Source organism: Pyxicephalus adspersus, chromosome 4 (assembly GCF_032062135.1).
Source record: "Pyxicephalus adspersus chromosome 4, UCB_Pads_2.0, whole genome shotgun sequence".
In the NCBI taxonomy this organism is placed as follows: domain Eukaryota; kingdom Metazoa; phylum Chordata; class Amphibia; order Anura; family Pyxicephalidae; genus Pyxicephalus; species Pyxicephalus adspersus.
In genome coordinates this window covers 8,285,087-8,292,269 of record NC_092861.1, presented here as the reverse complement: position 1 = coordinate 8,292,269, position 7,183 = coordinate 8,285,087, and positions in this window count along the sequence as shown.

Here is a 7,183-nt window from a genome sequence, read left to right as displayed (position 1 = left end):
CTAAAATATGTAAAACCCTTCCCTTCTCCCGCATCCACCAACCCAAACATTTTAACTAAAGTACCCAATTCCTTACCCGATGCATCAATTCCACTACCATCCCCCACCCACCCTACACCTATCCCCTTCTTTAATAACACAATTAAAATCCCCCACCAACACTGTCAACTCTTTCTCTCCCAAAAACATGCTTAACTTTTCCCATAACTCCAACCTCTCCCTCCTTTCCACCGGTGCATATACACATAAAATCCTAAATACCACCCCCCCTTTTTCATACCACACAATAATAGCCCTCCCCATCTCAATCTCAATTTTCTTAATAATTTGAATGTCCCTATTTCCACATAACACCCCCACCCCCTGATTTTTCTTTTTACCCAAGGACCGAGCTGATGGCCCCATAGTCCATTCTTTTGGAATGTCATCCAAATTACATTCCTGGATACAGTGAATGTCCGCAGCATATGAGTCCAAAAGTCCAAAAATAGCAGTCCTTCTTGTCTTGCTCCTGATGCCACAGACATTCACCGAAGATACCTTCAATTTCATAAATTGTCCTCCAGGCTTTCCTTCCATATTTATTTTCTTGCTATTTTTCCTTTCCCTCTCATTCTTCTGGCTTTAGCACTCCTGGTTTGAGGCGTATTCGGCACCATTTCTTCACCTTCTCCTTCTGACCCAGCCACCTGAGGGGAACCAATATTTATGTTGCTCTGCCCACTATCAGACACACCTAGTCCTGTAGATATGGCTCCATGTCTCACCTCCCTGCAGAAGCTCAGAACATCCTCAAAAGCTGCCACATCCCCAGGGCTCACATAGGCCTAAGCCAAACTTGACCCTGAAGAGCGATCTGATTGTTCAGACTCAGTCATCCAAGTGCCCACCCTTCTGATCCGACACGGAGGAGGTATCAATTTTACGTTTCAGGGAGACAGGGTCTGTTTCCATTCCCTGCTCCCTGTCCGCATTCCCACCTTCCTCACTTCCTATCCCATGGGCCCCTGTCACCTCCCCCTCTGCGACCAGGTGCTCAGGGGCATCCAGAAAACTGGTCCCCCCTCATTTGTACCTGCTGCCACGTCCACAGCGGAGGGATCCAGGCTCACATGGCTCACACTCATACTGGGCACATCTCTCACTTCGCCAGCCCTGGGGTTTCTGCCGCCAGCCACCTCTGCATAAGACCTTACTAGGCCAGGGTCAGATGATCCCCGCCTTTCTTTCTGTAATTCTTGCAGCAGCAAAGGGCATTGACGTGCAACGTGGCCTTTAGCACCACATGTATAGCAGTACTTGGCATCTGGGCATTCCGCAGTTTGGTGACCTTGCTTCTTGCAATTTCTGCAAACAACCCCCATACCACATTCCTCCCGGGTGTGTCCAAACTTAAAACACCTTCTACAGTACCTAGGTTGCCCTGGGTACCACAGGTAACCCCTCTGAGTTCCAATGGAGAAGGTCTGTGGTGGATGCCTGATATCACCTAGGCCGCCTTCATGCTTCTTAAAGGTCACAAAGAATTTCCTTTGACCATTGAAAGTATTAAACACATTCCTCATCATCACACCTTCCGACACGAGTCACAATATACCGAAAGGAAAGCCCGGATCTCAGCATTAGAAACAAACGGGTTGTACATATGTACGACAACGGGTACCGTCTGCTTTGACTCGCTACTGGAGAAGGTAACCCCCTCCAGCCGCTCATCATTAAGCAATTAGTTTTTTCGTGCCACACATGTCTGCAGGTCTTCCCTAGACCGGAAGGTAACATCATAACAACCGAACCTTGGGAAACATTGCATACAAAAGATCTTCTCTCGCGCCATACCGAACAGGCCCTCAATGATCTCCTGCTGCACCACTTGGAGCTCAAAAGCCGCCCTCCTAGGCTCGGCCACGGCCAGCCTCAAAGTATTTGGTGCATCCGGTACACCAAAAAACACGCTCTCGCCCATCCTCCTACAAAAGCTCACCAATATACCGCAGTATATGGCTCGCCGATCGAATCTCACGCTTTTGCGTGGCCCCTACCCCAATAGCAGCATGGAAGGAACCCGCAGGAACCTCCCAAGGCCGAGGCGGCTGGCACCCTACTTGCTAGCACTCCTGACTAAGAAACAAGTAAAACCTGATCTTAGCCAAAAGGCCGAGAAGCGATAACCCATTAAGGGGCCCAAGTGGTGCCCGCATCAGCATCTGTCTGCTTTGCATGTCCCTGCCTCCAAAACGCTAGTACGCTCGGGCACCACCGCCGCTCTAAGGAGAAGAAAGCATTGGTGGCCTTAAACCCGGGCTGATGTGCTTCAAGCAAGCAGGGTAATGAGAGCTTGCTTGAAGCATTCCTCCGAGGAGGATCCCAAATCCCCAAGGCCAAGGGTTTGCCGGTCAGATGTGACATCAAGTGACATCTTGCCATTTGCAGCCATTTCTTGCCATTTGCAGCCATTTCTTCCTGAGGATTTTGTCTTGTTCTGTCTATGGAGTACCAGATAAGAGAGAGTTGCACCGCTCCTGGAAGCACTGCAATACCAGGGCGTGTATAGCTGCTTAGTGAATTAAAGTCAACATGTTTTTTTTTTTTTTTTTTTTTTTTATTAAGAAAATAAAGCCAAGCCCTCAGCAAAGCCAAAGGGCAAGCTCATATTCATCATCATAAAAACCTGTTTTTTTTTTTTTAATTTTAAACGTAATAATATAACTTAATTTAAGCGTAACTTTAGTACCTTTAGTACAAATAAAACAGGTTTACATCACCATCATAACAATCACAACATCTTCAATTTAAACTCAAAAAAACATTTTACTCTGGTTTCAAAAAAACAGCATACATTGCCTTTAAACCTATATCCAATTCACTCGACAATTTTTTTCTTCTCGAGCAAATCTTCCACCCACCATGGAACACCATATTTTTTTATAGAACTCTTTTGGATCTCTGTTAAACACAGTTTCTATTCTTTTTGCTCTTTCTTCTTCTACTTCAAAAACATTGGCACCACGAATTATAAAGTTGAATTATGAATATCCTCCAAAGCCTGCAAAGCTTCTGCTGTCACATCTCTTTCCCTCTTTTCTAATTGATCTTCTCCTTTTTTAACCTTTATACTTCTCTCTCCTCTTTCCTCTGTTCCCTGAACACTTGGTTCCTTCACTTGCACATCTTTGTTTTCTGTTCAACATCTTTTTCCTTTTTGCGTTTAGGACAAGTTGCATATAAATGATCAGTACTCAAACACAAATTACATCTCTTTCCTACTGGACATTTAGTGTAATCATGGTCTTCTTTACCACAAAACTTACATCCTTGTTTCGTACAAGCATCCTTCATGTGTCCATATTCATTACAGCTTCTACAAAAACTCTCCATCCCTTGGAAAAAAAGTTCACCATTTACTTTGCCTAATCAAAACTTTGCTGGTGGTTTCTTTCCTTTCTGAAATTTGACAGAAAAATGCCACTTTCCAGTCCAGATCCCCCAATTATTCAACACCTTTCCAAGAACTTTTCCAGAAACTCCGAAAGCTTTCAAAAAATTAATAATTTCATCTAGCGGTATATAGGGTGAAAACATCCTCACTACTAGGATAATATCTTCTTCCTGATGCCTAATCACTTTAATTCCTTTTGCTTTAACATCATTCTGTTATTTCTCCCAACAACGTAAAAAGTCATTCAATATTGCTTCTGTTGAAAACACAAGGTCGTACTCACACCTCCTGGGATAATCATAGAGAGCGATAATCTCTCTCCCTTGGATTCCGCATAATTTCATCAAGACCTCTTCTACCAGATACTTCAAGTGATCCGATTCACCTTCTCTTCTGATAAAGAACCGCACCGCATTCTGGATACGTGCGTTATCTGGAATTTTGTCTTCCTCCTCCAATCCAGAACTAGTTTTAGGATTCACTAGTCCTGCCATCCAATCGTCCGGCTCCATCATGGGCTGAGCCATGCTCGCCTATTTGCATCGAAACAATATGCAAATCGACATCCAATTCTCACCTAGCAAAGCTAGTGAGTGATCGCTCCTCCCCTTTTTTCATTCGGCGTAGACCCCAATAGCAACAGACTAGGGACCCTGGGGAACCTAGTCAGGCCGAGGCTGACTGGCGAATTACTAAAGGTCCTCCTTTCAGCAAAAATCCAATAAAAGATCTTCGCCAAAAGGCCAAGAAGCGATAACCCATTAAGGGTTATATTATATTTTGTGCAAATTTACATTCCCAAAATACATGTAATACTGTTTCTTCATTTTTACAACCTTCCCTAGGACACATTGGATTTCTTCCCATCTTTCTCCTATACTGGAATGCTCTGGTTGGTACACATTCATGCGCTATTGTCCAAGTCAGGTCCTTCATATCATTTGATAAGCCAGACATATTGACTTTTTCCCAAATTGCTTCCATCAACTCTTCTGGAAAATTATTGACTGAACAAATTTGTTCTTCTTGATCCTTTTTTTTCCTTATCTTCCTTCCATCCAATAATATACTTATTTCCAAATTCTCCAGCCCAAATTCTTTTATTGTCTTCTCAATTATCTTATAGTGTCCAGGTGGGCATAAACACCAGGGTACATTTTTCTCTATTTGATACCATTTTTTCTTTTGAAATATATAACCTATTTCGTATCTTAACATAATCACCCAATCATTTTTACTTTCTGTTGCAGTCTTAAGGCACATTGAAAAAAAATTGCGTCCATAAGAATATCTTTATATCTGGTACCCCTTTTCCACCTTTTAATAAGGGCTTTTTCATAATCTGCCTTTTTAATTTATCTGCCTTAGAACCCCATAGGAACACATATATTTCTCTCATCAATTTCTTCAACATTCTCTCATTTGGAGGGTACACTAAACTCAGAAACATTAGAATGGGTAGAATCACGCTTTTTATGACCAAAATTTTCCCTGTCATAGACAGTTTTCTCAATTTCCACCATCCAAATTTCTTTTTTACTCTTTCCAACAGGTTCTCCTAGCTTTTTTCTACCATCATTCAACTTGTCAAATTTGACACCCATAATTTTCATTGCTTCTCTTTGCGTTTTAGTTTTGATTTCCGCATGCTTCCATTCACCGATAATTAAACATCTACATTTTTCCAGGTTCAACTTAAAGCCTGATCCTGTACAAAAGACCTCAGTTGTCCATAAGGCTCTTTTAATAGCACGTTCTGATGTACAGAGGATCGTCACATCGTCCATATATGCCATTATTTTAATATCTTTCCCGCCACCACCAGGTAATCTTATCCCACTTATTGTCTTATCTCTTCTTATGGCACACAGCAAAGGTTCTAAGGCACAAATAAATAATATTGGAGATAAAGGGCATCCTTGTTTTACTCCAGCATGCAGTTGTATTTCCTCAGTCAAAAAACCATTTATCATTACTCTACTTGTGTTTTTATTATACAAATTTTTGAAACAATCTATCATACTTTTTGCAAAACCCATCTTTTCCAACATTGCCCATAAATATTGATGTGAGACTCTATCAAACGCCTTTTGAAAGTCAAGGGTTACCAAGGCCAGATCCTGACCTCTTTCCGAGAACCATGCAATGAGATCCTTTAATAGGTTTAGATGTTCATGAACATTCCTGCCTTTCATACCACACACTTGGTTTGGATGTATTATTCTTTGCATAATTTTCTTAAGTCTATTTACCAAAAGTTTCGCATATATTTTATAATCCACGTTTAGTAAGGTTATTGGCCTCCAATTCTTGAGATCTTCTAAATTTCCTTTTTTGGATAAAACTGTTATCACTCCTCCTTGACCTTGGTATTTGGTTTAATTCAAAAGCTTCTATTATCACTTCCACTACATCTTCCCCAATTATGTCCCAAAATTTTTTATGGAATTCCAACAGGAGACCATCATCACCTGGTGCTTTATTTTTTTTACAACCACTTATTGTATCCCAGACTTCTTTACTGGTAACTCCTTTCTTCTAGCTCTTCTCTTTCATTATCTTCTAACTTCATTTCCAAATATTCTAAATTCCCTTTCATCATTTCCTTATCTATTCTTCTTTCTTCAAAGAGTTCTTTATAAAATTCCTGTGTTATTTTTAATAATCCAATTTTTCCCGTATGGCCTGTCTCAGCTGAGGGTAAAAAAACTTTCAGCGTTTCCTCCATTTTCTCTCCCTCCATGGCTTCTGCATAGGATTTTTTTCTCCCTTTTCGGACAATTCCGAAATATATGTCCTCCTCCTCCACAACCGTTACAGACACTTTCTTTTGTGCAGTCTTTTGCCTCATGACCTAGATCCCCACACCGTCTGCAGCGTGAACCTCCGGCCATGCACTCATTCTTAGTATGAAAAAAACCTCCACATTTCGTACAATAACTTGGCATGCCACTATAAAACAGCACTCCTCTGTTCCTTCCCAGGAAGAAAGAAGAAGGAAGATGCTTTAATTCGCCATTTTCAAAACACACCTGGTGTAAGAAATATTTCAGACTGAATTTCTCCACAAACATCTGATTAACATGAATGGCAACTGAGTTTCTTACCCTCAGCTCGCCTGAGACAGGGCTTAGGCTCGTGATCTCCGGACCACAGAACTCCATCTTGGGTTCCAAAACGCCAGACCAGAATACTCAACAGCAAACCATCAACAGGGCCATCGCTTCTTTTCTTCCATCCTCCAAGAATCCAGTTGGCAATTGAAGATTTTCAGATCCTATCCACCTCCTTTTTTTTGATTGAATAAATTGCTTTATTAATCACATACTTATGAAACAATACAATCAGGGTTTATACATACATGGAATTGCGACGCAGCGCATAACACTACATTACAATCCCCCACAACACACTCGCAAATAAATACATACATCCCTCCATACTGCGGCTTTGTGCCGCAAACCACCCCAACAGATTGTCCATCCACATCTTAAACCGGTCTGAAACCATCCCTAAGCTCCCCCAGGCCCGAAGCTTTATTGAGCCCTTACAAAACTAATTTCACACTTTTCACACATTTAAACATTTCTGAAGAGAACTTGGGGGGGCCTTTTCAGACGTCCTCTTCCTCTCCCGGAGAGTCCATGAGGGTATAGTCTCTGATCAGACTGAGGGACAGTCTGCGGCAGTCCTTGATGGACATCCTCTCCCTCTGGAGGATAAGGCGCTTCCTGGCGCACCACAGAG